The sequence below is a fragment of the Prionailurus viverrinus genome, chromosome B3 (assembly GCF_022837055.1).
Source record: "Prionailurus viverrinus isolate Anna chromosome B3, UM_Priviv_1.0, whole genome shotgun sequence".
Taxonomy (NCBI): domain Eukaryota; kingdom Metazoa; phylum Chordata; class Mammalia; order Carnivora; family Felidae; genus Prionailurus; species Prionailurus viverrinus.
This window is the reverse complement of record NC_062566.1, coordinates 112,433,457-112,461,093: the sequence shown is the minus strand read 5'-3', so window position 1 is coordinate 112,461,093 and position 27,637 is coordinate 112,433,457. Positions and strand designations below refer to the sequence as shown.

The 27,637-nt window shown below is 43.4% G+C and overlaps 1 protein-coding gene across 15 annotated transcripts in view; it reads right to left on the bottom strand.

Moving 5' to 3' along the window:
* The window catches only part of SIPA1L1 (signal induced proliferation associated 1 like 1), a 365,199-nt gene extending 337,883 nt beyond the window's left edge, over nucleotides 1–27,316 (bottom strand). For 12 of the 15 annotated variants that reach the window (XM_047861070.1, XM_047861065.1, XM_047861068.1 and 9 more), the window contains exons 1-2: nucleotides 27,234–27,316; nucleotides 26,545–26,604 (exon numbers count right to left, since the gene is read on the bottom strand). The gene's annotated coding sequence lies outside the window, so the exon portion shown is untranslated. The other 3 variants (XM_047861064.1, XM_047861063.1, XM_047861062.1) reach the window with 3 other exon arrangements.
* Nucleotides 27,317–27,637: the final 321 nt, after the last annotated feature.

The window sequence follows — 27,637 nt, the reverse complement described above, 5'->3', positions numbered from 1 at the left end:
ACAGTTCAGAGCCTGGAGCCTGCTTCGGATTCTGTGTCTCCCTCTCTCTCTGCTCCTCCCCCACTCGTGCTCTGTCTCTCTCTGTCACTCAAAAATGAATAACCCAGAGAAATAAACAGTCCAGCACAACAGGAAAGGTTTCCATCCCAGCTGACACAAATCCATTAAAACTATTATTTTAGGGGCACCTGGGTGGCTCAGGTTGAGTGTCAGACTTCAGCCCAGGTCATGATCTCAAGGTGCTTGAGACTGAGCCCGGCATCAGGCACACTGCTGTCCCCTTCAGAGCCCCCTTTGGATCCTCTTTCCCCTCTCTCTGCCCCTCCCCCATTGGCGCTCTCAAAAAACTAAACATTTTTTTTTAAACCTATTTGTAAAGTATATTTCTTCAACAAGCTACAAACCCACCAAACACCCAGTTCATATTTCCATCTCACTCATAAGAACAGTATTTTGTTAAACTAGACACTGTTGAAATTAAAAGACAGCAGTCCCTTAACTAATAACCTATCCAACCTTCTTAAAATGTATTTTTAAAAAGAATGCAAAATTAGCACAGAATGACTTATCTTAGTCTCTCCTAAATCCCTCTAGAATCTGTTCCTGTTCTTGGCCTCCCCGCCTGTGGACTCCCTACCTTCACTCTTGTAAGAGCTTCCTGTTGCCCTAGGTTCAGATTAGTACTTTTTATTTTCCACATTATTAGCAAACTTTTTAAGTGCAAATCCGCTCTGTCTGCTCCAGGGATATTTTAAATCTTTCCGGAGCTACTCTAGCCTGTAAGATAAAAGTCCCAACTCCTCAGCATGACACGCAAAGATTTTCACTGTGAGGCCAATCAGTGGTCAGCCAGCCACATCTTCCCGTTTGTAGAAAGCTTCTCCTAATCACTTTACCCAGGATAGCAGAAATGCTCTTACACCCACGCCAGCTGGTACCTGCCCTCCCCACCTTATCCACTCTTCCCATTTTAGAAGTAACCTCACCTCTTCAAAGACTTCCTCTTCTCCCCTCTCCTTCCCAGGGTCACAAAGCACCTTATGACCTGATTTATGGGCACTGTGCATACATTTTGTAATTACTTACTTACCAGAATCTGTTTTCCCCACATTGAGCCATTTAAAGGATGCACGCAAGGAAATGCACCATGAAAATTTGCTACAAGCTAATATCCTAAACCAGGACCTTAACATTCACCTGTGTATTTCTGGCACCAGGATTATCAGGACCCTCTGGGAATTGGAATAAATATTTTTGGAATGACAGAAACCATCCTGGCTCCAGATAACCACTACCTCTGTCTCTCAGTGTTATCAAATCACCTGTTTAAACCTAGACTCGATTTCTGCCAGAAATTCACATGAAACTTAATCCACGTTCCTTTCTTTAGAAAACAAAAACACTGGTTTCAGGAGTTTCTCTCACCTTCTCACCTTGAGGTTTCCAAGTGGGTTCCTTGAAAATAACTGCAGGGTTTTCGGTATGCTGGGAAACAACTCACTTCTTTTACTGAATGAGAACACTCTCCCTTTACTGTATCTTTTGTATTCTACCATTCTCTGTCTGAAAACCACTTTCTTTGCTAGAGAAAACAGCAGAGGAAAGAGTGAATGACTCTTAACTCCCTCCTTTAGTAAGATTAAACGGTCTAGCTTCTTTCTTCTTCCTCATCTTGTTTTATAGACTGAAAACCAATTTGCATATAACTTATGTTTATTAAAGTGGAACACAAATACTCTCTTTGTCACATCAAGTCCACTCTTAGATATATATCCAACAGAAATGTATGCCCATTTGCACCTCAAAGGGCAGAACAAAGATAGGAAACTGAAACTCAAATATCCATCAAGAGTACAATATATAGGGGTGCCTGTTAAGCATCCAACTCTGGCTCAGGTCATGATCCTGCAGTTCGTGAGTTCGAGCCCTGTATCAGGTTCTGTCTGATAGCTCAGAGCCTGAAGCCTGCTTCAGACTCTGTATCTCCCTCTCTGCCTCTCCCCTGCTCGCTCTTTTGCTCGCTCGCTCTCTCTCTCTCCCCTTCTCAAAAATAAACAATAAACATTAAAAAAAATTTAAGAATAGAATATATAAACAGTTGTATATTCATACAATGAAAAACTACAGAGTACTTAAAAAGAACTATAGTTAGAAGCAACACATGGATAGATTTTACAAGTTAAACAACAGAAACCAGGCACAAATGAAAACACACTTTAGGATCCCATTTCTACAAATTTCGAAAATCTTTAAAAACAAATTTATGGTGTTAGAAGTTGAGGGTGGTTACCTCTGGGGAAGATGGAGGCTAGTGATGGCAAACATACATGAGAAGGCTTCAGGGGGCTGGTGGTGTTCTCGTTCTCACCCCGTGTGATTACACAGAGGTATTCATTTTCTGATGATTTACTGAGCCTCATCTTTTTTTTTTTTTTACTATTAAAACATTCTTTTTTTTTTTTTAAATATACATACAAGTTAGTTAGCATATAGTGCAACAGTGATTTTAGGGGTAGATTCCTAATGCCCCTTACCCATTCAGCCCATCCCTCCTCCCACAACCCCTCCAGCAACCCTCAGTTTGTTCTCCATATTTATGAGTCTCTTCTGTTTTGTCCCCATCCCTGTTTTTATATTATTTTTGCTTCCCTTCCCTTGTGTTCATCTGTTCTGTCTTAAAATCTTCATATGAGCGAAGTCATACGATATTTGTCTTTCTCTGACTAATTTTGCCTAGCGTAATACCGTCTAGTTCCATCCACATAGTTGCAAATGGAAAGATTTCATTCTTTTCTTTTTGATTGCCGAGTAATACTCCATCATATATATGTACCACATCTTCTTTATCCATTCATCCATTGATGCACATTTGGGCTCTTTCCATACTTTGGCTATTGTTGATAGTGCTGCTATAAACATTGGGGTGCATGTGTCCCTTCAAAACAGCACACCTGTATCCCTTGGATAAATACCTAGTAGTGCAACTGCTGGGTTGCAGGGTAGTTCTATTTAATTTTTGAGGAACCTCCATACTGTTTTCCAGAGTGGCTGCACCAGTCTGCACTCCCAGCAACAGTGCAAAAGAGATCCTCTTTCTCTGCATCCTCGCCAACATCTGTTGTTGCCTGAGTTGTTCATGTTAGCCATTCTGACAGATGTGAGGTGGTATCTCATGGTGGTTTTGATTTGTATTTCCCTGATGATGAGTGATGTTGAGCATTTTTTCATGTGTCGGTTGGCCATCTGGATGTCTTCCTTGGAGAAGTGTCTATTCATGTCTTTTGCCCATTTCTTCACTGTATTATTTGGTTTTTGGGTGTAGAGTTTGACAAGTTCTTTATAGATTTTGGATACTAACCCTTTATCTGATATGTCATTTGCAAATATCTTCTCCCATCCTGTCGGTTGTCTTTTAGTTTTGCTGATTGTTTCCTTCGCTATGCAGAAGCTTTTTATTTTGATGAGGTCCCGGCAGTTCATTGTTGCTTTTGTTTCCCTTGCCTCTGGAGACATGTTGAGTAAGAAGTTGCTGTGGGCAAGATCAAAGAGGCTTTTGCCTACTTTCTCCTCGAGGATTTTGATGGCTTCCTGTCTTATATTTAGGTCTTTCATCCATTTTGAGTTTATTTTTGTGTATGGTGTCAGAAAGTGGTCCAGGTTCATTTTTCTGCATGTCGCTGTCCAGTTTCCCCAGCGCCACTTGCTGAAAAGAGTGTCTTTATTCCACTGAATATTCTTTCCTGCTTTGTCAAAGATTAGTTGGCCATACACTTGTGCGTCCATGTCTGGGTTCTCTATTATGTTCCATTGATCTGAGTGTCTGTTTTTGTGCCACAGTGAGTTCATCTTTATGATGCACTTGATATGCACTATCCTTATAATAGTCTGTAGAAATCACTGTGGTAATTTCAGATTTTTCCCCACCTATATCTAGGTCATCCTAGATATAACCTGTAAACACCTGTAACCATTCGGTCTATCCTTTTATCTGCATACTTACTATGTGCCCCTTTCACTTTTGTACGCCACTTAAAATCTGGCTTCCTAACAAAGTAGAAACACAACCCACAGAATAAGAAAAAAATATTTCAAATCATATCTGATCAAAGATATGGATTCAGGGCATGCAAACAACTCCTAAGTCTCAACAGTAAAAAGACATATAACTCAGTTTCAGAATGGACAGAGGATCTGAACAGACGTTTCTCCAAAGAAGATAATACAGTGACCAATAAACACATGATGATCAACATCATTGGTCATTAAGGAACTGCAAATTGACTCCACAATGAGATTCCACTTCACACCCGTAAGGACTGCTGAAATAAAACACCATACGGTACAGCAACAAGTGTTGGCAAGGATGTGGACAAACTGGAACTTTCACCTACTGCTGGTGGGAAAGCAGAAGGGTACAGCTACTTTGGACAACAGCCTGGCAGGTTAAACACAGAGTTACTACAGAAGTCAGCAATTTCAAGAGAAATGAAAACATGTGCACACAAAAACTTACCGCATGAACAGCAGCATGATTCTTAACACACAAAAAGTAAAAACTACCCAAATCTCCATCCAATGATGGATAAAAAAAAAATGGTATAAAACCATACAATAGAATATTACTCAGCACTAAAGTACAGACGCATGCTACAACATGGATGAACCTTGAAAACATCATGCTAGGTGAAAGAAACCAGACACAGAAGACCACATGTTATAGGATTCCATTTGTATGAAACATCGACAGACAGCAAGTAGATCAGTGCTTGCTTAGGTCCAAAACGACGAGAAGGGGGTGGGGGGGGCAAGAGCTAAAGGGCATGGGCTTCTTTCTGAGGTGATATAAATGTTCTAAAACTGGCTGTGGTGATGGTTGTACAAAGCTGTGAATATCCTAAAAACCAGTGAATTATGCATTTTCAATGGGCTAATTATGGTATGTGAATTATATATCAATAAAGCTGTTATTTTTTTTTTTTTTTTAATCTGGCTTCTTTTGCAATGGCCCTAAACAGCTGCGCTGCCTCCTTCAGAAGCGGGCCCCATTTCTGCTTATCAGTGTGATTTGGAATCTACAATCACAACTTTTGTTTCTTGGAGCTTCCCACCCATCTGGACGAAACCATACTCCTTTTTATAGTCCTGCTGGCCTTGGAGGTACCATATCTTTTCTCTGAGCTTTGTGAAACCTCCTTCTAAAATTCTAGGCTGTAAGACTCTTCATCATGAAGAAATGGAAGCCACTTTCACCCAAAGTTCTCAGCATAAATCAGTGAGTCACAATTCCTTCTTTTACCTTCTAAGAATAGATCAAGGACTTATCAGGTGTCTCCATTTATCAGGTTGAGATTTCCACAAAAATACAGACAGTTGAAATGCACCATTTATAAACTACCTTACCCTTGTGCCAGCTCTGAACTTAATACATGTAAGATTAGGCTCTAGGAATACAAAACTGCAAAAGACACAGTCCTGGCCTTCAAGGTCTAACAGGAGAAGAAAACACAGAAAAATTATTTTAACATATTTTGACAAAGCTCCCCCAGCTTCTCTCTATCCTGGCACTTAATAGGTGACTTGTACTTTTCTGTTACCCGTCTGTCAACCTGGCATGCTTTCATGAGAATGGACTGCCCTTTGAATCCCAAGGACCGACAGTGGCAGGAACGCAGGAGAACTTCAACAAACTCTTGATTGAATACGTGTGAATGAAAAAGCATGGATAAGCAAGGATAACATTTTTCCTACATGAGCACCCACCCTGCCCTCTTAAACTCTTCTCAGTGACAAATCCCAGCCACACTTGGCTTTAGTGCAGTCCTTGCTGAGGCAGGCAGGGAGCAAATTATGTTGAGAAGATACCCAAGTTGATTCCTCCCTCTGCCCCCTGCTGTCTCCTTCATCAAGGAGCTCTTAGCTTTCCTCCCCCTAGCCTTCCCCCATCTAACATCCAGGGGAAAATGTTCAGGATAACTTTTCAAAGACAACTATAATGCAATGGGATATTCCCGTGTAACGCAGATGAAATATGTTTCCAAGAACCCACCATTATAACCTAAATGAAACGTATCTTTCCACCAGGAAAGCTAAAAAGCTAGGAAGGCTTGTAAGAAGGGAGGATGGGCGGTTGACATGGACTGGGTGTCTATTATGTGCCTATATATGCTGTTGCACAACTGCCATCATAATCAGAGCTCCCATCTATTGGTACTAAACCCAAACTGTGGGGAGGGCGTGACTACGTTGTCTCATTTCTTCTTGACAATAACCTTGTGAGCTAAGCATCATCACTGTCCCCTTTTTAAAAAAGAGGAGGGCACCTGGGTGGCTCAGTCGATTAGGCATTTGATTCTTGATTTCGGCTCAGGTCATGATGCCATGGTCCGTGAGATCAAGCCCCGCATCAGGCTCTATGCTGACAGCATGGAGCCTGCTGGGGATTCTCACTCCCTCTCCCTTCTGCCCCTTCCCAGACTGCGCATGTACTCTCTCGCATTCTCGCTCTCAAAATAAATAAATAAACTTTAAAAAATAATAAAGAAGAGGAAAGAGGTTGAGGAACCACCTGAGGTCACTGTGGTAGGATGGAAACCAGGTCTCCAGTCCCAAAGCTCACATGTGCCACTACCACTTACCAAGAAACACTGTATAACACGGGAATGCACCTTAGCCTCTGTGTCCACGTTCTAAATCTAAACTGCACAAATGAGGGCAATTCCTTCCTCAGATGTTGGCTATGAAAATTAATGAGACAATAATATCCAAAAAAGTATTGGTACGAAACAGACTTTCAAAAAATGAAACTTCCTTTTTTGGCTTCTCCTGTTGTGAACTTCCTGGTCTTAAACCATGAGCACTCAGTGGACACACCGTAACTTGTAAATCAGCTCTCACACCCTGTCCTCGAGGGCAGGCTTGGTCTTACTCATATCCAACAGGTTAAAATAAAATTAACATTTGAGAAGAACATCTAGAATGCCAAATCCCACCTTACAAAGTTTTAGGACACAACTCACTTGTAACTCAGAAACTATTCACAGAGAAATCTTGAGGTCAAAGCTGCTCTTGGTTTTGTTTCCCAGCGTGTCCTTCCAGAGGAATCCAGACACCCCCCCACCCAAGGCTGCTGCTGCCCCCAAGGCTGATGTCACGCTGCCCATGGCAGAAAATGCTGCAGTTTTCCCAGGGCCTCTTCCTTCCCCCTGTCAGATTTCACCTTCAGATTTCACCTCCAGATTACTGGACAATCGCTGGTTCCTTGTTTTCAGAAGCCATTTTTACAAGATAGGAAACATGAAAACATTAACTGTGGTTAGTTATACTGGGTGGTAAAAGGGTGGAGGACTTTTTTCTTTTTCTTCATGTTTTCTGCTATTTTCCAAATTTTCCAAAAAACCTTATGCAATACTTTCACAATACAAAGCCAGAAGAGAAGAGAAAAGCCAATATATTTAAATGATTTCCTTTGTCTGCTACTGGACATCTTCCTCCCTTCTTCCCGACTTCCCCAACGAGCTGGAAGCATCTAGAGAACAGGTCTGCTAAATTATCTGCACAACACTCAACACAGGACCTCCGCCACAGCAGTCAGTACCTGACACAAAACAGCTCAGTATCTGTCGAGTGCCTGATGAATATTTGGGTACTATTTATTTTTTAAAAAAACTTTTTTTTTTTTTTAGCGTTTATTTATCCTTGAGACAGAGAGAGACCGAGCATGAACGGGGGAGGGTCACAGAGAGAGGGAGACACAGAATCTGAAACAGGCTCCAGGCTCTGAGCTGTTAGCACAGAGCCCGACGCGGGGCTCGAACCCACGGACCGTGAGATCATGACCTGAGCCGAAGTTGGACGCTCAACCGACCGAGCCACCCAGGCGCCCCTAATATTTGGGTACTATTTAGAAATGGACTTTGTTAATAGCTGGTGGGTAGACCAAGGTATGGATGTGGTATGTCTTTAATGAACTTGGATTATCATAGTTATGTATTATTAAAAAGGTAGCTTTCTGGGGCGCCTGGGTGGCGCAGTTGGTTAAGCGTCCGACTTCAGCCAGGTCACGATCTCGCGGTCCGTGAGTTCGAGCCCCGCGTCGGGCTCTGGGCTGATGGCTCGGAGCCTGGAGCCTGTTTCCGATTCTGTGTCTCCCTCTCCCTCTGCCCCTCCCCCGTTCATGCTCTGTCTCTCTCTGTCCCAAAAATAAATAAAAAATGTTGAAAAAAAAAATTTTTTTTTAAAAAGAAAAGAAAAGAAAAAAAAAGGTAGCTTTCAAAAATCCAAAGCAGTCGGACATGAAAAGCATGTGACCCACAGACAAGGTGAACTACTGAGGCGACTCACTGTTGCAGGGGTAAACCGAAAACAGAGTAGTGAGCAGAGCTTAAGTCCTTGTGCGTCCAGCTCTAAACGACGCCCAGAAGTTCATTAAAATAACCCCCGGGCTCTGGGCCCCACTTAGAGGGCACACCGAAGCCCAGCTCAGCTACCAAAGTTGAGGAACACTCTTTAAAATTAATCTTTGTTCTTAAGATTAAATAATAAACCTAAATACTAAAGCAAACAGGGGATTAAGATAAAACTACCCCAGCAATGTTATCCCTCCACCAAAAATCCTTATCTAATACACCAAAGCAGAAAACTTTGAGGACTGATTTAACATGGAAGAGAAGTCTCAAATGTTTGATTTGGAAAAAGGACCTGAACATAAAATTTAAAGAACAGTATACTGGATTCAATAAACATACAATGTTCACAAGTCAACAGAAAATTTAAGGTGATAAAAATGTTTTCCTTTTTACCATGACCTAAGTTAACTAAATTTCCTTTTATTAGTGACTTCAATTCTGTCTGATCAATTGAATGTGTGTTTCCTAGAAGCACACTTGATTGCCAGGACCGACCTTACACCTGTTTCTGTATTTTCAATAAACTTCAGTTTTATTAAGCTCTCTTTATATATCTGTATATTGCTGGGGCGCCTGGCTGGCTCAGTTGGTTGAGTGTCCAATTTCGGCTCATGTCATGATCTCCTGGTTTGTGAGTTCAAGCCCCAAGTGAGCCTCTGTGCTGACAGCCCAGAGCCTGGAGCCTGCTTTGGATTCTATGTCTCCCTCTCTCTCTCTGCCCCTCCCCCACTCATGCTGTGCCTCTCTCTCTTTCTCAAAAATAAATAAACGTTAAAAAAAAAAATCTGTATATTGCTAATATGCCTCCTGGCTCTTAAAAGGCACTTACTTCAAAACAAAGCAGATGCTGACTTGGTGAGAGTATGATAATTTTAGGGCAATAGGTGGAAATCAACGACAGGATGACAATGTCACAGCAGAACCCATGCTCCAAGATGAGACTGAAAGCATTTCAGACAGAAAATACATTTCTCACGTTTCCTGTCTTGCCTTCAGTTGGGAAGTGAAGTGAAAATGTTCTTACTAGGAAATAATTCTGTCATTATTAAGAACTCTGTGAAGATTTATTATTTATTTCAGCATCACCATAAATATTTACATTTCATCTAGCTTTTTGCACTAGACACATTTGCAGCCCTGGTCCTTGAACTTCTCTCGCAGGTGTGAGCCCTGTACGAGGCTGTTTCCTACATCTTAGTAAGTTCAGCAAGCCAGAGAGAACACTCAACAACCATTAGCTTGACTCCAATGGAAGGGAGAAAATTAAATATATTATCCGAGAATTTTTCTCGAGGAGTCTGATATACTTGCTCAGATGCACCTCCTAAAAGTTCATTCACCTACCACCTAATTTTTCTTAGTGAAACCAACAACAGGAGGAGGTGAGAGAAATTAAAAGAAATGGGGTAATGCCTGCGCAAAACCATGCCTGAGTCTCCGGAAAGACACAAAAAGGTTAAGGGTCTGAAAGTGAGGCAAGTTACTTAGCCTTTCTCAGCTTTGCCGTCTGTTGATCATACCTAGTCCACAGGAATTCCGCAAGGATAAAATAAGATGATCTAAACAAAGAACCTATTCATTGGTAGAGTTCAGCAAAAGCTATTTATGACCATTATTAGCTGAGCACTATAGAGGTCACCTTGACAGGCCAAAGTCCTACAACAGATACAGGAAAAGAAATGGCCCAAATGGGTCACAGGCCAGTTCTGGGAAACCCAGATCATCACTGGAGATAAAAAACAGTTTCTAACTCTCCACTGCAGCACAACACAGCCAAGTGATAAACTACACACTGTGCTTAAAAATTCTACCAGCAAGACCAGCCTTTCACTGGAGAAATGGATGGAGAGCCTCTATCACCAGCGTGGACAGTGTTTAAAACAGGGTGATGGTCACAGCTACCCTATTACACAGACAGGCTGTGCAGCATTTCCAACAATAAAATATGTTCTATGCACACAGCCAGAACATGGCTGCAACAGGTGACTGCATTTCCCAACTCAGTGGCTGCTGCAATGTATGTTCATGTAGGAAGAAGGTTTATCACAGGAACTCAACAGCTTGGCTCCCACTCGTGGAGTCCTAATGTCTATCTTCAGGCTTGCTATAAAGATTAGCAGTGATGTGACATGAAGGGTCTGGCACACTGGGCACTCAGTACGTGGTCTTTGTAAATTTTATAACTAGGAAGCAACAAAATCCAAAGGCTGAGCCTGCCATGAAGCAATCGAAAAGAGAGTGGCTCCTTTTCAACCAAGAAATTAAGGTGTCTGAAAACAATTGGATAAAAAACACAGTAACAAGACTTACAACAGGGAATAAATCAGGCAACAGTAGGTTAATCAGTTTGCCACCCAAGAATGAATGCCAATGCGCCCATTCCTCTGGAGCAAATAAACACACAAAATGAGGAATGGTCCCTATCCTCCAAGGATCTCCATCTACCCAAGGAGAAATCACATGGTTTCACCTGTCTATCTGCATTGCCCCCTCAATTCTATGTCCCATGAAGACAAAACCCACAAGTTCACACTGCTGCACAGTGCAGGAACGCAATAAAAATTTGTTAAACAAATGAGACACTCATAGGATCTCAAGGACTAAAAGAGTCACCTGCCTCAAAAGTTTCCAAGCCTGGCTTCGCAGACTGCTCAATCTGAATGTCCAAGGTGCAGAGAACCCATGTATTTAGCATGCTCCCCAGAAGATTCTAACACTCCATAGAGACAGAACCACCAACCTCCTTAACCCCCCATGAACTATCTGAATGGCCTTTACAAGGACCCATCCAGAATGATCCAGCCTAGGCACACCAAGGGGAATGCAGCCTGTCACACCCCAAGCAAAGTCCTTTCTGATGCTCATTCAAATGTCTACTCCCGTCCCTCTCTATGAGGCCTGGGAAGACAAAGGTAATCTCTCCTCCTTCAGCATGATGGACCTCAACTCTTTTGACAGGGATGACATCCCTTCCAAGTCTTCTCCAAGCTAAAATTCTTTTTTTTTTAATGTTTATTTATTTTTCAGAGAGAGACAGAGTGTGAGCGGGGGAGGGCCAGAGAGAGACAGACAGACAGAATCTGAAGCAGGCTCCAGGCTCTGAGCTGTCAGCACAGAGCCTGATGTGGGACTCGAACTCAAGAACTGTGACATCATGACCTGAGCCAAAGTCAGATGCTTAACTGACTGAGCCACCCAGGTGCCCCTCCAGGCTAAAATTCTTGATGAATCACCCATTAACTATTTAATGCTAAGCTCCATAAGTACACAACACAGTACAACAGCATATTAGAGAAGGGAGAAATCAAGGTGAGTTACACTAACCAGGAAGAGGTCAGAGAAGGAGGTGGGCACAAAAGAATGAGAAAGACACAGATAAAATCGGAACTCAGGGGCTGGTATTGCATCAGAGGAGAGGGGAGATAATGATAAGGAGTGTGATATGCAGGGAAGGGGATAAGAGAGATAAAGCTATGGGTGAGGAATGTAGTCTTTTGAATTGAATAGAACTAAAATGGAAAATGAACAAAGACTCAAGAGAGTTGGAACAGTTGGGAAGAAGAGAAAGCAGAGACAGTTGCTGGAGAGGCCAAAGAAATCAGATAAGCAGGAGAGACCCTAGAGAAAGGTCACAAAAGCACATAGGAGAGTGTGAGTCTGATACAGTAAGGTAATGCAAACACTTTAGCTCCCTGGAGGTGACAAGTGTACCTAGGTGGTACCTTAGAAAGGATAGGCAGATAAGAAGGCCTAGAGACTAGAACAGCATGAGGCAAGGTGCTCACAAAGGAGTCTGCTACAGCCACCTAGATACAAAATGAAGGTCAAGGGTCTGTCCTAAGATGGTGGCAATTAAAAGAGGAAAAGCTGAAAACAAGAATCAATTCAGAAGAAAAAAAAAAATGGAGGTGCTTGGTCACAGACCAGACCAAAGAGGGAAGAAAGGAAAGAATCAGAGATGACATTTGGAGAGCTACTTGAAAAACTCAAGGAAGAAGCAGGAGCTCAAGGAGAAGCAAGATAACTGCGCAGCCCCATGCACTGAGTGCGAGCAGGGTGACCTGTCGACGAAAGCTTCAAAGTTCAATCCCCATTCCAGAAACACACATGGCAGCTCACGGTTTTGCTCTTTTCTCTGGTCCCAGCACTGGTTGTAGTTTCTGTGCCAGCAGACAAGGAGTATCTGGTTTTGAGCCCAAAAAGTAACATCACCACCCAAGTTCAAACGTTGTGGTAGATAGAGCACGCCGAAAGAAGTCAGCCATGAAAGCCCACATATTGCCTGAGCCCATTTACAGGACACATCCAGAGGGGGTAAACCTATAAAGATGCCAAGTGGATCGGTGATGGCCTAGGGCTGAGGGCAGGGAGGCGGGATGGGACTGGGGACAAACAGGGAGTGACTGCAAAGGGGGTTGGAGTTTCTTTGTGGGATGATGAAGATATTCTAAAATTGTTAATGGAGATGGTAACACAATTCTACAAATGTACTAAAAACTGATTTGTACACTTCAAAGGGGAGACCCATATAATAAGTTAATTATAACGCAACAAAAGTGTTACATAAAGAAAAAAATTAAAACATAAAAACTTAGGAGTGCATATTACTGTGACCTCACAAACTTAGACCCCATCTCCCCAATAAAAATGATTAGGAGACTTGAGTTCAATCAAAAAGCTATCAGGCGGGGCGCCTGGGTGGCGCAGTTGGTTAAGCGTCCGACTTCAGCCAGGTCACGATCTCGCGGTCCGGGAGTTCGAGCCCCGCGTCGGGCTCTGGGCTGATGGCTCAGAGCCTGGAGCCTGTTTCCGATTCTGTGTCTCCCTCTCTCTCTGCCCCTCCCCCGTTCATGCTCTGTCTCTCTCTGTCCCAAAAATAAATAAACGCTGAAAAAAAAAAAAAAGCTATCAGGCAATTTGGAAAATTCTAAAATGTATCTTGGTCTAACAAAGCTATATTCCTTCCAGGGCTTCCTGTTCCCCTGATGCCTTCCCTCATTACTAAAGCCATCACTGCTCTCTCTACGCTGAACACCTAGCATATTTATTTAGCCACAGCTCCCAACAACTGTCGGTCATTCATCAAGAGTTATACTCACTACATGTGCCAGGCCCTCAAAGGCACCCCTCTCTCCTCTCTGAATAACCTGCAGTGGGCCCCCAGCTGATGCCCAACCGAATCCTGTGGACTAAAGAAGAAACAAACCACAAGGGCAGTGAGGAAAGTGTAGTGCCTCTGTTCAAGCTGCCTGGGGCATCAGAAGAGCTGAGAACCAGCACCTACATCTCTGGACTGAAGACGTTCCTAAAGCAACACCTAACCTTTGGGAAGGTATCGATCATCAGCAAATACTACATCTCAAGGACACAACTATTTACTGCAATCTCTAAAGAAGGACATTTAGTAAGGCTGAAACACCACTGATTGATCTCTAAGACTGATGCTTCCAACATTTTCAGTTGGATCTTAAATTTTAATCTATCGGGTTCACATATACATTTAACATATTTTATCTGCCTGTAACAAGGCTTTAAGCAATCCCAACACCTAGGAATGTATAAATAGGTTTTCTGAATCAAGTAACACGGACAGTGGTCTCTCTAATGAATGTGACCTCTTAGACCCTACTTGTTAACTGATGCAAGTCATGGAAAGCCTAAAATAATAAAGACCCTGAGAAAGGAAAGAGCTGGGTTTTTTCCACCATAACGTCCTCCCACCTAAACAACATCACTTTGGCTTGCAGCTATGTTTATTAAGGGGCAAGTCTGGCGCCACACGCCGTGTGGTACTCCAGCGGCTCTGCGCATAATGAAGCTCTCGGACACCCTGAAGGGAACCAAAACACCAAACTCTCCCAGAAGCTGCGCAGGACTCACAGAATGAATCAAAAAGAAAGCTGTTCCATCTTTTGGGAAAGAAAACCAGCCTTTGAAAGGCAAATGCCAACTTTCCACAATACATTCTGGCCCACGGCCTGTGACTTACGTAGTTCAAAAGAGACCACACAGTATCTAAGATGGTAACCAGCCTACTTTCCAGAAATAATACCACCATTACAAGACATAACGTTGGAAGTGTTACCTTTTTTTTCTCATTTGATCTCAAGAATTCTGAGAAGGGCAAACACTTTCCCGATTTCACAGACGAGGAAACGGAACTCCTAAAGATGGACTCCCCTCGCATGTCAACGGCGATCTCATACCCAGCATGTATAAATCAGCTCTCAGCTCCCCGTTCCTCCATCTTCCCCATTTCAATGAATTATTCCACTTGCCGAGGCCAAAACCCCGGTGTTATCCTTGACTCCACTCCTTCTACCATGCTACTTCGTCACACCCTTCAGGGAATCACATCAGCCCCACCTGAGATATGTCCAGGATCCAGTCACTTCTCATCACCTCCACTGCTATCATCGTATCTGACCCAGATTATTGCTAGAACCCCCAGAAATCCCCCCACTTCCTTAGTCCCCCCAACATACATACTTTATTCTATTCTCTACATAACCAAGTTTTTTGCTTCAAAAATACGTCAGATAAAACCCTTTTAGAAAACCCTCTGGTGGCTTCCCATCTCACCCAGAGTGGTTCATTATTGTATATATAGGATGAAACAGTATCTGCAATCCAGAAGATGCTCAGTGAATAATGCTGACTAGTAAACAAAAGAAAAATGGCCAAATTCAAGAGCCAGGATTACACAAATCTTCCAGGGCTCTTAGTAACAATGAGACCAGATTTATAACAGCAAATAATGCACATGGGAAGAAATTCTTTTTTTTTTTTTTATTTTTTTTGAGAGAGAGAGAGCACACATAAGGTGGGGGGGGGGTGGAGAGGGAGAGAGAGAGAGAGAGAGAGAGAGAGTGAGTCTGAAGTGGGCTCCACACTGAGCACAGAGCCCGATGTGGGGCTTGACCCCATGACCCTGGGATCATGAAAATCATGATCATCATGATTCAAATCATCAATCATGAAATCAAGAGATGGACACTCAACCAACTGAGCCACCCAGACACCCCCAGGGGAAGAAATTCTTAAATCTTACTTTGAATAACTGAATCCTATCACACATAATCAATACAATGTTCAATTTCTAACAACAAATTTGTAAAAAAAATATCATTTTATAAAGCCATGAAATCTCACACCAGGTTATGTGAATATTACATATTTGGTAACATGGGACAATTGACAGCTTAATTATCACAGCACTGGTAACCAGATTTTCAGTGTGACTTTCTACATTCAGTAACGTGACAGCACCGCATCTCAAGACTACCATGCACGTAAATGACAAGGACTTTAAAAGACTCGGATCCAAGCACCTAGAAAAAGGGTGATAAGCATTTCCAAATCTCCCACACTGGCATTATATCAATCTTCTGAAACAGGAATTAAGTTTCTAGGGTATTACAAGTAACAGCAGAAAAGTTAGATTCAGAATTGTCTCCTACCAAAATTATAAGGACTCTCAGAGTGAAGTTAAAATGTTGACTGTTTTCAGATCAGAGTGAAACTAATGCTAAAATTATCCACCATTACAGAAGTTTCTCACTAAAATGTTTTAGAGTTAAAAACAAATTCTCTGAACTTCTTTCTTTAGTTCTTTCAAAAACATTCCTACTATCTGTAAAAAGCCTTAAATCTCCTAAATCACAAAAATAAATTCACAGAATTTTAACAGTTGGCCTTAAAGGAAACTTAATCCAATCCTCAACCTTCTTCCTCTTACAAATGAAAAGATACGTGGTATGTAATAAGTGAACAATTAAAATGTGTTGAATGAGTGAAAAAACGAAGATCCGAAAAGGGTATATAACTCTTTTAAGGTCAGACAGTTAATGGAAAAATCCAGATTAACCAAAACTAGGTTTCTAGATTCTTTTGGAACAGATGTGGAAGTAGAGGAAACCAAGATTTGAAAACCTTATCTGGGTCCTCAGGAAAAACTTAACCAAAACTCATTTGAGGCTAAAATTCATTAGTTGTGTCACTTAGAAAAGCACTTGATAAAATAAATGTTGCCAAGACCTATCTCCTTGGAAACCGAAAAGGCAGAACTGTCTAGGGTTTCTTTCTTCTTCTATACAAAGAATATTTAACACAGGACTATTTTCATAATAAGTAACTACAATTGTTTTGCATCAGCGGTAAAACAGGTGGCCTCTGACTAAAAGAAAAATCAGCCAGAGGAGGAACAGAACGCTGAAAAGGACCTTATCAATCACTAGAAGAGTTATCAGCCACAAGAGAGCAGGAATCAGACATTCTTTTGTCACTACAAGCAGCCACTAGCCCCTGGCATTATAGTGGGAGTCAATAAATACAGGATAAGTGAGTAAGTTACTCCTCAGAGATTCACCCATGTAGACATAAATTCATTTGGTCACCACCGAACAAATCTTTACTTCAGGCCTACTAAGTGCAAACATACTACATTTTCCTCCACAGCAATTCTACCAATGGCCCCTCAAGTAAGACACTCAACCAAAACTATCCTCACAGTTTTGTCAAGATAACAAAGTATGACTTAAGTAGCCTAAATTACTTACTAAAACGGTCACTTAATTTGCTATTCTGGTTCCAATCTTTCTCATTCAGTTCATCCTGTGCAACTGAGCCAGGTTAGTTTTTTGTTCTTTGCACATCCCAGAAAAGAAAACAGTGCTGTGGCTAAGTATTCTATCTTTGTATGTGGTCTACCACTATTCAATAAGCAGATGTGGAAAATCAGAATCAACTGACCTAGAATAGGAAAAGATAGTGTCAAGGAAAAAAATGCCACCGTGACAGTTCTTACAATAATTGATACCACTGAGGGGCGCCTGGGTGGCTCAGTCGGTTGAGCGTCCAATTTCGGCTCAGATCATGATCTCACGGTCCGTGGGTTCGAGCCCCTCATCGCTCTGTGCTGACCGCTCAGAGCCTGGAGCCTGCTTCGGATTCTGTGCCTCCCTCTCTCTCTGCCCCTCCCCCAATCATGCTCTGTCTCTCTCTGTCAAAAATAAAGACACATTAAAAAATAAATTTAATAATCTTGAGATTACCACTAGAGGCTTCCCTTTAACACTGTGATACCACTGATCCAGGGGGACACACATCCAATCTTCAAGATCAATTCAAGGTCCATCGCCTTTCTGAAACTTTCCCAAGCCACTGGACTAGGTATCTGTGAAATAACTTTGTAAACCAGGAAGTGCTAGACACACAGCTCTTACTATACAAGCTGCCAGCTGATAGCCTTGCATACATTCTACCATTTAAATCACTTTACTTCATTCTTTAAATGCATCTAATCCCCTCAAAAAAATGAAAAATTCTACAAATTGTTTTCTCAATTGTTGACTTCTCTATTCTCCATTACTTAACACCTAGAATGGCATAAATTAAAAGTGACATTCACACTTCCTGATTTTAATATACTGCAAAGCTAATATAATCAAGACAGTTCTGGTGCTGGCATAAAGGCAAACAAACAGACCAAGAGAGTAGACAGCCCAGAAATAAACCCTTGTGTAAATGGTCAACTGGTCTTCAACAAGGGAGCCAAGACCATTCGATGAGGAAAGGACAATCTCTTCAACAAATAGTGTTGAGAGAGAGAACTGGATATCCATACGCAAAAGAATTAAGTTGGACCCTCATCTTATACCATACACAAAAATTAACTCAAAATGGATTAAAGACCTAAACATAAGAACTGAAACCATCAAATTTCTAGAAGAAAACACAGGAAGGAAGTTTCACGACACTGGTCTTAGCAATAACTTCTTGGATATGATGCCAAAAGCACGGGCAACAAAAGGAAAAATAGACAAATTTTGAAAACTTTTGTGCATCAAAGGATACAATCAGCATAGTGAAAAGGCAACCCACAGAATAGGAGGAAATATAGGCAAATCATATATCTGATAAGGGGCTAATACCCAGAATATATAAAGGACTCCTACGACCCAACAACAAAAAGTCAAATAACCCCATTGAAAAATGGGCCAAGGATTTGAATAGACATTTCTCCAGAGATGATATACAAATAGCCAACAAGCATATGAAAGACGCTCAACATCATTTATCAGAGAAATGCAAATCAAAACCACAATGAGATACCACCTCACACTCTTAGGATGACTACTATGGAAAAAAAGAGAAAATAACAAGTGCTGACAAGGATGTGGAGACACTGGAACCTTCATACACTGCTGGTGGGAGTGTAAAACCACTGCGGTTTTACAACTACTATGAAAAATAGTACGGAGATTACTCAAAAATTTCAAAATAGAACTACCATCTGATCCAGCAATCCCACTTGTGTGTATATTCAAAAGGACTGAAAGCAAGGCCTGAAAGATACATTTGTACACCCATGTTCATACCAGCATTATCCACAGCAGCCAAGGGGTGGAAGCAACCAGAACGTCAATAAATGGATGAGTAGATAAACAAAATACGGTATATACACAGCATGGAATATTATTCAGCCTCAAAAGAAGGAAATCCTGTTATATGCCAACACGTATAAACCTTGAAGACTTTATGCTAAGTGAAATAAGCCAGTCACAAAAAAAACAAATACCGCATGATTCCACTTACGTGAGGTTATCTACAGCAGACAGAGTCACAGAAACAGAAAGTAGAATGGCAGTGGCGAGGGATAAGGGGAAAGGGAGAGGGGAACCATTTCATGGGTGTGGTTTCAGACTGGCAAGATGAGAAAGTTCTGAAGATCTGCTTCGGAACACGAATGGACTTCACACTTAAAAATGGTTAAGATGGTCAACTGTGTCCCATGTTTTTTTACGACAGTAAAAAAACGTGAGGGGCGCCCAGGTGGCCCCCGGTCATGATCTCACGGTCCGTGAGTTCGAGCCCCGCGTCGGGCTCTGTGCTGACAGTTCAGAGCCTGGAGCCTGCTTTGGATTCTGTCTCCCTCTCTCTCTCTGCCCCTCCCCCACTCATGCTCTGTCTCTGCCTCAGAAATAAACATACGTTAAAAAAACAAACAAACAAAAACGTCTAAGTGCCAGCACAGGATTACCAAATTGGATTTTCACGTTCTACCTCCACTGCAGAATGGAAGAAGCCTGACCCTTTGAGGTGTTGGCACTCATTTCCAGAGATTTTTCCAAGTTGTCTTTTTTAGTCAAGGCTAGCAGAGAGGACCAGAGGCTCTCTCCTTCTCACCCATTCAAAATTAAGTTTACATACTCCCAGCCAGCTGCTCTCTGCTTTAAGCCTACTACTGGTCTACCTTATTGTCAAGCAGAAGTTCAAAAATGATACAAAAACTACTGTGCTCTCAACTGGGTGGGGGAGAAGCATAACAGAATCATCCCGAGTCTCTTCAACCCTCCATCCACCTGATATCTCGCCTGCTGCCCGGGAAAAAAGCCCCAGAGTTCACTGTGATCCCCTACCCTCTCCACCCAAGCACTTCCTGCTCCCCCAAAACACACATCCTACCCAAACTGCTGAAAACCACTATTTTAAAACACTGCCTTGAAAACGGCCTTCAGAACAATCCCACCGAAAGCAATTATTAGGCTGACATTCTCGAACTCTGAATGAGCCTTTTCTATGAACGCTGTAGCTCTCCATAACCTATCATTTACCTACTGAAACATTTTGTTTTGCAATTATTATACCTCATTTCCTATTACAAAGGATTAGCACTAAGATCTTTAAAAAAATAAAGTAACAAGGAGACGCTCTGAAGAATCACAGGCACCTCCCAAACTAGAAGAAAGGAACCACACTGGGTCTCCACCGCGGCAAGCCATCCTCACAGGTTCTGAGCCATGAGTCAAACCCCACCCCAAACACATACAGACACACAGCACACTCTCTTTACGTAGGAAACGCCAGCCGCTCAGAAATTAGACTTGGGCAAAGTAAACGGGCAAAACCTTCTGAGGTTTTCACAGGAGCAGCCAGAATTAGGCCTAGGGAAAGGGAGGCGGTAAATCAACCACACATCAAGCTGCAGTGCAAGGAGAGGAACATGTATTTTTGAAGTCTTCTAAAGAAAAGCAGTTTGGGGGGCACCTGGGTGGCTTAGTCGGTTAAGCGGCCGACTTCGGCTCAGGTCATGATCTCACGGTCCGTGAGTTCGAGCCCCGCATCGGGCTCTGTGCTGACAGCTCAGAGCCTGGAGCCTGTTTCAGATTCTGTGTCTTCTGACCCTTCCCCGTTCATGCTCTGTCTCTCTGTCTCAAAAATAAATAAACATTGAAAAAAAAATTTTTTTTTAAAGAAAAGCAGTTTGGTTCCAACAAGTCACAAACTGACATTTCTTGCAAAAATCTGGGAAAACACTGCTTTCCACTTTTTTCCTAGGTACACATAGGTGAAGCCAGCAATACTAACCAAATTGGGTGAAAATTTTAGGACATGCAACTAATTTATAAGGATAGATCTTATAGGCCTCTCCTTACAAGTACTGACTCTTCCTGAAAGCATGAGATAGCACAGTTCAGCTGTCAGCTGCTTCTCTGAGAGCATCACCAGCCACAAAGAAACTTGTAAAAACCAACAGTCAGTTCTGGGAACTAAGACTGGTAAAGGGAATGCAAGGAGCTCATAACATATCCAACCAGAATACCTATCTAGGCAAATAACTCTAGAATATGAAATAATAATAATAATAATAATAATAAAGGGACCCAAGGAAAAGAGACTGATCACAGTCAAGTCTGGATTACAGAAACGTGATCATTCACCATGAAACCCTTTGCTTTTCCTTTCTCACTAGCTTTCTTGTGAGCAGTTCAGAACTCATTCTAAAAGGAAGCAAGACCCTAAACCACAAAAACCAATTAATGATTGTACCTGTAGCTGTGGGAGAAGACGGCTTTGTGGAGAAAGTGGAAAGAGGAATAACCAAAATTAACTATTGTATCTGCGAAAGCCATTTAACCCGGACCCGCTCTGGGGGAGGAAAGAGGAAAAAGAAGCCGGCGGGGGCCGAGGCTCCACGTCCTGTCCTGCCCGCCCGAGTTGCCTCCGAGTGACCCCTGTGCTGGCGCAAACCAGACACCCTCCCTCTCCAAGCCTGCGCACTCCGACCCGCCTGCATGCTCCCGCCTCTACTGAATTGAAAGAGGGAAATCTAACATTATGTAATTGCCTGTTTCCCACAATTTAAAGTGAGGCATACTATAATCCTAATTAGAGGGAGAAGTTGGTGCGACATGACAAGTAACAAATTAGAAATCTAAAGACCGAAAACTCTCATCCCAGACTTCCAGAACCAAAGAGAAAGGGCCTCGCGGGACGCCACGGCACACCCACCACGACACTGCTGGTATAGGAGGGGCCGACTGAAACCGCCCCTGACGTTCCTCCATGGCATTTCGGGGTCATCCCTCTTGGTCTTCAAGAAAACACCCATGTTCTCTTTATTCTCCCCAGGCCAAAATTAAAGCAGAAGATGGATGTGGGCTGGCCCCTACCTCGGAAGACAGACCCCGATGGGTCGCCTTCCCCTTGTGCTCACAAAGCCAGTCACACACCTCATTCCATCCCTGGCTCAAACCACGTGTTGGAGAGATCCCGAGCAAAGGGATTCTTTCCCATGCTTCTGACTCACTCCAGAGCTCATCAAAAGCCCACCCGAAGAAGAAGAGTTACCATGTACGCATAATTCATTTACATCTAACCTATCGAAAATTAAGTGCCAGACAGGTGTGTGGACTTTGTTTGGCTTTTTTTTTCTTTTTACTAGCTAGACATAGAGGGGGGAAAAACAACTAATGAGGTCAATTTACTTCTTTTTTTTTTTTTTTTTTTTTTTTTGAGGTCAATTTACTTCTTATACCAACAAAGGATACTTTTGGTATAAGAAGTGGATAGAAAGTTGGGTTGTCAATCTCAAGAGGTAGTGGAACACCCAGATTTTAAATAGCACGGTACGTGGAACAAAACACAGAGTTGTGGATGAGCACTGAAAGAATAACATAATGCTTAATCCTCCCAGGAAAAAGGAGAGCCCCTCATCTAAAGGGTAGTCACCAGGGGCGCCTGGGTGGCGCAGTCGGTTAAGCGTCCGACTTCAGCCAGGTCACGATCTCGCGGTCCAGGAGTTCGAGCCCCACATCAGGCTCTGGGCTGATGGCTCAGAGTCTGGAGCCTGTTTCCGATTCTGTGTCTCCCTCTCTCTCTGCCCCTCCCCCGTTCATGCTCTGTCTCTCTCTGTCCCAAAAATAAATAAACGTTGAAAAAATAAAATAAAATAAAGGACAGTCACCCAACTGGCAGGGATATTTCTTCTCTCCTGGGTCGGATTACTCCAGCGGCAGGTAGGGTGGTGCTATATAAATAAGTTGCATTTTCAGCAGGAAGCTCCTTCAACAAGTTCCTGTTTTATGTGCAATTATCCCTCCACCTGGTGACCCATCCTCCCCACCAAACCCCCACCGCCTGGTAACACTTACACGCAACTCAGAGAGAAGGTCTACAAGTTGCCACCAGAAACAGGGAAGGTACAGCCACTTTCGTTTACAAATGAAAAATGAGATAAAGAAGGGAAGAAAATGGTAAACTAGAACAAATGAAGTTTGCCTTCTCTGAATTATGCTGAGTTAATAATATCTATCCTTCACCAAAAAAAAAAAAAAAACCCCACAGGGGGGGAAAGGCCTACCAGCTCTACCATGTAGATATTTTAACTAACTCATAATTTCTTTTTCCGTAACTTTGTAATTTGAGTAACTCTAAAGCTTACTTACCAAATACTACATCAATGCTGTTTACATAGCGTTTCAACCTTACTGTGGATTTTGTTTCCTTAAGCTTTGCTTCTTCTCATTGTAGACACTTAACCCTGAACAATTAAAAGGAGGAGAGGGAGTAGTAAACAAATTTTAATCTACAGACTCAAAGGGGAAAAAAACAGGAAACAAAGGAGTACAGTTAAATCTGGAAACCTGACTTCCAATCACTGCCTGATCACTAACTAACTAGTTCTTCTATAACCTTGCACAAATCACTTCAACTTTCTAGACCTCAGTTTCCTCACCTGTAAAATGGAGAAAATGGGCCAAATGATTTAAGTTTAAAATCCCTTCTAGCTTCAATAATCTATGAATCTGTCGATCAGAAAGAAAATGTAATTGCAAATAAGACTTTATGACTTACAAAGTACTTTCAAACATATTTTCTCATTAATTCTTGCAGCAAAGCTGTGAAACAAGCATTATGCCCATCTCTACAGAAAAAGACAGTTTTTCTGAAAGACAGTTCAGAGAGTTTGATTATTTTTTAAGATCCCCTAGCCAGAAAATTTGAAACCCAGACCTTCTGAGGACAAATATTGGGTTCCCATTATTTCAAAAATTAGTAAGTTAAAATTTAAAAATAATTGATTGCCTGCTACGCAAAACCTTCCTGGGGACATCGGCATATTATAATACCAAACCCGGAAAGGTTACTACAAATGGCCCCACTGGAATCACAGGGCCCAACAGCACACCTCCCAGATAGAGGCACTGAGCAAATATTGCCTGACTCACCATACACCTCAAAAGATTAGGAATACGGTGATACTATGGGGGGAAATTTTTTTTTCTGAATTTGAGGTATGATCTCCTATGATCTGATTCAAAAGATAGAAAGAAAAAAAAATAAAACAAAACAGTAGAAAGAGGCATTCCATATCAGAGATCCAGCTCTCCATTAGAAGGATGAATCTATGTGTCTTCCTCAGAGAAACTCCAATTTGATCAGTGAACCAAAAGCCCAAATGTTGAGAGGTCACCTGGAAATCTTCAGGATATCCATACTTTATACACACACTGATCTGGACTAACAGAAATGATAACACAGCCATGAGGACTGATAAGAATCATGTTCTTATCAATCACTACATACTTTCCCCTCAATTGGAAAGATTCAGGGAATCTGTACTCTTACACTGTTCTACCTCTCATACTTCTGTTTCACAGCTCAAAGAGACAGAAAACAGCCATTTATTGAAAAATTCAAACTAAATTTAACATACGATTTATATACGTCTCAACTCAGTCAACCAAGATCCCCCCTAAAGTCTACAAAACCACTAAGATCAAGCAATCTTCAATCTATGACTTTAAGGGTTTTTTTAAGTTTTTTAAAGTTGTTTTAAAAAATTGGTGGGGCAGAGGGCACTACAACAAAATTACTGATGCAATTCAAAGCAAAAGCAAAGTAAGGAAATACAAACGCCAGAAAGTAACAGTGAAAGAAAAGAGTTAAATGAAATCTCAGTATACAATCTAAGCAAGGGGCTTTGGATTTATTACCAAGGGTTCAAGTCAACCTTCCCATAGGATCCTAACAATTGCCTGACACTTCAGATCTGAAAAGTTCTCTGTACTAGAACTGCAGTTTCAAACCGGAGGAGCAGCACCAGGAACCACAGAGAAGCTAACAGCAACACCTACTGACTATCTTGAGCCACTTGCCAAACTTGTTCTCTCTGTCAACTAGAGAAATCTAATGATACAGTCAATTTCAAGAGTCCTTTACTTAAGCATAATGAGATAAGAAAATAAGTTGTCACCCACATAAAGCCATCCATCCCCCAAAATCTCTTAGTTTGCCCTTAACCATTTATGAGCAAATCATTACCCAAGTCATTTTAAATGCACTGCTAATTGCTGATGCCTCAGTATAAGTAATTTATTCCATGGGAGAAATGCTTTAATATTAATATTCTCGTTAATAACTGGCATGTCATCTACTACTTGGACACATCAGTGACCATAAACTGCTTTACGTAAACCTTTTATTTGAGACTACTGCTGTTACCACTGTTCTATATTATTCCCATCGTTTTTGGGGTTTTTTTTCCCCCACCCTAGTTAAAGGTGACTTAATTGCAGCCTTCAAAAAATAAGAGAAAAGTGAAAGTCATTAAATCAGGATTATATAGAAAATTAATACTGTTACTAAACTGGCTGCAGAGTATGATTCTATAGGACTTCATCTTGTACTTTTCCAGAAGATTAAGTCAGAGAATCTTTGCCTTGGATGAATATTCCATATGAGAAAAGAAGAGAAAGTTGACACTTAACTCCCACAGAGTACCAGTATAAAAACAATGGCTTTAAGAGTCTGAGTCAGAGTTTCAACGTGAAAGGCTTACTTTATAGAGGAAACGCCAACCCCAGTTCATCCAGATAGACCTGGAACCCGATGAAAGACGACACCTTTACTCTGAAATTTGCATCGCATCACTCACTGGCTCCCAGTTTAGAAATATAATCGTCCAGCAGGTAGTAAGAGTTTCAGTGAATGTTAATCTCTAAAACACCCGTCATGAAAAATTAAATCTATTAAGGTAAACGCCGTCTCTAGGGACCATCAGTCCCCAAATGCTTCCCTTCAAAAACGAATACCAACAACTCAATTAAACAACATCTTCCCTAAAGTGAGCCATTTCCCTTGTCTCTATATTTAACGAACGGTCAAACTCGAAATTTCAACCTGCCCAATACGGCTACATGTCCACGCAGATATGCCGTGAAGCGATAGGGAGCCTCGCAAATTTCCTTTAAGGGCAGGAGAAGTTGGAAACAGATGAGGCTAAAGAGGAAAAGTTCTTTTTGAAGCACCCTCACGCCTCCCCAGCCCTCTCGAGGTTTACTTGCTCCAAGGAAAGCAGGTTAGAGCATCCCCTACTTTCCCTGTCCCCCGGACCCGGGGAGAGAAATTAACCACCCGCGGGCACCGAGCTCTCTTCTCCCTTTCCCATGACTAAACCCCTCGGCCTGTCCTTTCCAACACAGCCTGCAAAGCGCTCACCCAGGTGACTGAAGGGGAAGGGTGCCCGGTGGAGACGAGAGCTGCCGGGTGGGCGCAGCCACCCCGACGGGGGCGCGGGTCTCCCGGCCTCTGGCGGAGGCGCTCTGCCGGTAGTTATGCAGATTCGGGTTCCTAGGTGCGTGCGCGCGCGCCGTGCGCGGTGCAGTCCGGACTCGCCCCCGCCGGGCTGCGCTATCAGCACGCCACCAAATCGGAAATAAAACTTTGACCGGCCTCCCGAATCCCGCTCCGGGCCCTGCACCCGAGCCCCGGCCAGAAATGCAATGGGGGGGGCTGTCAACAGTCCTTCACCCCCGCTCCCCTGCCCGGACCCCGAGGCGCTGGAGCCACTTACCGCTCTGCCCGGCCTCCCGGTGCCACCGTGCGTCCGGGGCGCGTCCGCCGCGCGCTCTCCCTAGGGAGAAAGAGAAACCGTGTGGACGGTCGGCGCGCGCTCACTCGCCGCCTCCTCTGCGGAGAACGGCGGGCAGCGAGGCCGGGCCGGGGCAGGCGGCTAGCGGAGGGGGGCCCGGGGGAGGTGGCGGCGGAATCTGCCCAACTCCCGAGTTCCACTCCGAGGGGAACCCGGAAAGGAGGCTGGAGAGCAGCCTGTGGGGGCCGCGCTCCTGGAGGAGTGGGGGACGGAGGTGCCCCCGTCCCCGGGCATCAACTATTGTCTGGGCGTCCTGGTCCCCGCTCGCGCCGCCTCCGAGGTTCAGCGCCCCCCATGCCGCCCGCCAGCCCCCAGGAGAAAAAGCTGGGGGCGGGGGCAGCCGGCGAGTAAAGCGGGTATGGGGTGGCTGGGGGGCCGGGGTCTTGGAGGTCGAAGGTGGACGCAGGGGAAGGGGACGTGCGTGCCGAGTGGGGGGAGGAGACAGGTAACTGCAGACGGGGGTGGGAAGGCCCGGGAGGACCGATGGGGGGAGGAAATGGGGAGGGAGCCACGGAGGCGGGAAGAGATGGAGTGGCTGGGGGGCGGCCTCTGAAGCCCAGACCTGGCCCTCCCCGGGGACCCTCCTCCCGGGAAGTCGGCGCCGCACTGACTTTTTCGCTTACTCGCTCACGCACGCACTGAACTCGCTCACAAAGTTGCCGGCGGTGGCGGCGCCTCACTCGCCCTTCCCTCCCTTCCACTCCCCTCGCCTCCCCGCCTCCCCGCCCCATTCCTTCCCCTCCTTCACTCCCTCCCTCCGCAAGTCTCGGGTGAGATCACCTCTGGGCCGCTCGGCACTGCGCTCAAATCTCGCGAGAGAAGCGGCGGCTCTGCCAGGCCGGCGGGGGAAGTAGGAGTTGGAGGAAGGTGGGGGACCGCGGAACTCCTAGTTGCTATGACGACGGCAAAGCCCTGGATTCCTGTCTCCAGCAGAGAGCCGAGGCTGCAAACGTGGGTGCAGTTTTCAACCTGCCCCCTCCCTTGCCAGACACCCTAATGGTGGGGAAATCGAGGG